The sequence below is a fragment of the Physcomitrium patens genome, chromosome 5 (genome assembly GCF_059467195.1).
Source record: "Physcomitrium patens ecotype Gransden chromosome 5, ASM5946719v1, whole genome shotgun sequence".
NCBI lineage: Eukaryota > Viridiplantae > Streptophyta > Bryopsida > Funariales > Funariaceae > Physcomitrium > Physcomitrium patens.
Window position 1 is genome coordinate 9,076,271 of NC_143414.1, and position 4,088 is coordinate 9,080,358.

Here is a 4,088-nt window from a genome sequence, read left to right on the forward strand (position 1 = left end):
ATGATTTATGGCCATTGCTCTTCTTATATGTTAGAGGTAGAATTTGAATGCTTGAGTGGAATAACACCCTAATAGAGAGCCTACAATTTTCTAGATTAAGAAACTCAATCATGTTTTAGAAGTATAAATATTAGATAGATTGTATCACTGTTTAATATATACGTGTATATCTGTAAGAACTTGGCTATATATATATATATATATACATGTTTTGTGCTTCAAGTTGATATTATTAATAATTTAGCAAGTCAATGAGATATTAATGTAAATCTTTTAACTAATAAGTTGATTATACTGCATTTATAAACACATATATTCAGCAAAAGATCTGATGCAATAAAAATTGGTGGAAAAATTGGTGAAACAAGGTGTAGATTTTAAATTTTCTTTTAAAGACTCTACTCTCTAAGGCCCTTACAACGATAGTTGTTCCTTGATCTTGCCCATAGATTAGTTTACATGACTTCTGAAAGGAATATTGTTGCCCCCATAATGGGGGTTTGTATGGTGAGCAGTGACTATGCACAGTGCAGCATTCATGAGCAGAGTTCAATGTATTCGATTGAATGGTCTTGAGTAGAGATCCTACCACCATACAAACCCTGTTGAACTCTACTCATGATGTAAGAACTGGTCCTTGGTAGCAGAAGATGTGCGCTTGAAATATTCATTGAAACTGCCATGAGAACTGACATAACATTGTAGATTATTATAGTGAATATAAAGCAAGGATCCTAACTTCATGAAGATGCTCATGAAGTAGAGATCTTTGCTTCTATAAAATACTACCAATACAAGGTGTAGTCTTCAAATTATCTCCTAGATGCTCTGCCTCACAAGAAGTGTTGCTCTTTGACCATCTCCACTAATCGGTCAGTGGGACTACCAAAAAGAAGGCTATTGCCTCCTTCTAAGCCCCGCAATTGAGTCAGGTGGTAGAGATCCACATAAAAGCATCCAATCAATTACAAGTCTCTATGTTTATTTAGTGTACATATATATAATTTGTTTATTATTATGATTCTTTTTACTAAATAGATTTATTTTAACTAGTTAAAGTTTTTTTTTAAATATAATTAAAACATTATCAAAAACATCTTTGAAAAATAAATCAAGTCTTCCAATTGCTATATATATTTTTAAAACTGTATATCATAGATTTATTTTTAATACTTTTTTTATCGAAAATACGTAATTTATACTATCAATAATTATTTCTATTTTATCAATTTCTATATAAAAATAAATATATCATTAAAAAATATTTAACTAAAATAACTTTGAAAGCTTATATAATGTTATTATTTTGTAAGATTATTCCTCCAAAACCTATTAGGATATGTGCCAATAAAATATAGAATATTATATTATTTTAGAAATTTTTAACATTAAGTAAGAAAATATAAATATAAAAATTATTATAGCACAAAATATAACATTTTGATATTATATTAAAAAATATTTCTTTTTAAAGAAATATTTCTTATTGAAGAAATATCCTTTGACATAAATTAATATAAATAAAGTATAAAATATTATATTATATTTTTAGATAAAAATATTAAAAAAATAAATAAACAATTTTTTTTGAAGATGCACCAAAAATCTTAAACAATTTAAATGTTACAAATAAATTACTTAGAAGCATGAATGACAAGAAAAGTTTCTCTTCAATTTTAATATCATTTATCATACTATTGCAATTTTAAAGAAGAGGAGTTTCAAAGGGTTACAGAAAAGTCTAAAACATATACTTATAAAGTGAATTAAAGTATCTCAATTAAATTTTATAGACTCTTTAAACTTTGAAAGACTTTAAGAGCTATATATTTATATATATTTTCTTTTATATAATGGCCTTTTGAGTTTAGAGTAGAATAATAAAATATTACATGTGCATTTCGAAGTATATTCAATTCTTATAAGGAAAAAATATTAAAATATTATTTAAAAAATAAATACATACCTATATGTATAACATTTTTGAAATATAAATGTAGAAAAACTTTTAGAATTATTTTTTAAAAAATAGTAGATGATTTTTATAAAGAATAAATAGAAGTTAAAATAATAATATAATTCTCAAAACTATATAGTTTCTTCAATTATCAACAATGTAGTGGTTTAATAAAAAAAAGTTAATATAGTATTATTTTTATCTTTTAAAGTAAAAAAATATTATTATTCAAAATTTTGAATTTTTTTAATTGAATAAGCCTCTATGAAATCAAAATTTATAGTAAGATATTTTAATAGAAAATAAATATTTTAGTATTATTTTTATTGGTATGGACTTTGAGCAGCTAGTATTTAATATGAGTTAAAGTGTAGACCAATTCAAAAAAATCCAAAAAAAAATTATGATTTTATTTATTTTATTTTAAAAATTTAGGATTAATATCTAAGTGATTTTGACATCTTTCATAAATTTTCAAAATGTTTTTTTTTTTTTTTTTTTTTTTGCAAAAACAATTTTATCATAAATATTTCAAATTAATTAGAACCAATATTTGAAAACCAAAAAAAGAATAAGATATTTACATAAGATTAATATGTAAAAATACTAAATACAATCAAACTATATTTTTTTGTGTAAAAAATAGTCTATAAAAAATAGTATTATTAGATGTATATGTATTTATATTAGCAACAACATGTGTTGTTGGACAGTGCAATCTTTGGCACATCCATCTATTACCTTGCTTATAAGTTCTCTCTTTTTGATGTTTTCATATTTCATAGTTCACATATTGCATGACCCACATATTCACTTGTTTCCTTACTCCCATGTTTGTTTCCATGTATCTCACATTTTCTAAGTTTCCTATGTTCTCTCCTTCAATCCCAATCAAAAGGCTTCTTTGTCACTTTATGTTATACCTAAGTTCTCTAATAAATATATAGTATAAAAAATAATTTATTAATTTAAATCTACTCTATGAATTTAATTAGGGCACTTAGGTTTTTTACTTAAAAAGATCTAATATTTGGTTATTTTATAATATAACCTACAAATAACATAAATATTTTTTTAAGTTGTATTCTTAGAAAATATATCCACTTTGTAGTTAAGTATCTTTGTTTTTTAACTTCTCATCATTCTTTTTGTACGCTATTTTTTTATAATGAGGAATTTCTAAACAAAATATTCAAGACTTTTTATTAAATTGTTTGGAGTTTAATTTTATGTAAGCTATATTTTTTTTTATTTAAGTCTTTAATTTAAATTAACTTGCATTACATTGTATGTTTTAATTTTAAGATCTATATACAATTTTTTCAAAAACTTATTTAACAAAAATATTACAATTAAAATAAGGATTTTTGAAAGGCTTTTAAAATTTAATCATATTTCGAGTATGAAATTATGATTTAATTTAAAACTTAATAATAAAGCAGATATTGTAACTGAAATTTGTAAGATCTAAAAATATTTATCATAAGTTCTTTATTATTAACAACTTAATACCAGACCAAACATGGTTATTTGAAATTTATTAACTTCGGTTTTGTAAGTTTATTCTAAATTATTTAATCAAATATTTAAGCTAAATAGAAATGCATTAATATATATAAACAATTTCTTAGAATGTTTAGTACTTGTCAATGTGTATTTTCACATCTCTGTTGTTTTAGTTATAGTAAGATTGTCAAAAAAACAATATGAAATTTAATATATAGTTAAGTAACTTTATAGATAATAGATCAAATAATACCAGTAAAAAAGAATTAAATTATAATAAAAGTATAAATAATTAAGATTTATCACTAAAATTTAATTATATATATTAAAATTCAACAAAGTTATAAAAATAACTATAAAAAGAGATGTTAATGGTATTCGAAAGAACTTCTTTCAAATCTTTACATCTATCACTTACACCAATATATAAATTTAGAAAACGTTAGCTCTAAGTTCCAATCCAAATGCTATGTGAGTTTAAAGAAAATTACATACAAATTTTATAAAATTTTACAAAAAAAAAGCTAATGTATATAAACATTATACTTTTTGTTCATAAAAAGGATAAAATAAAGTGGAAGTTAAATTTTATTTAATTTTAAATAAAAATATTTAAATTAAAAAT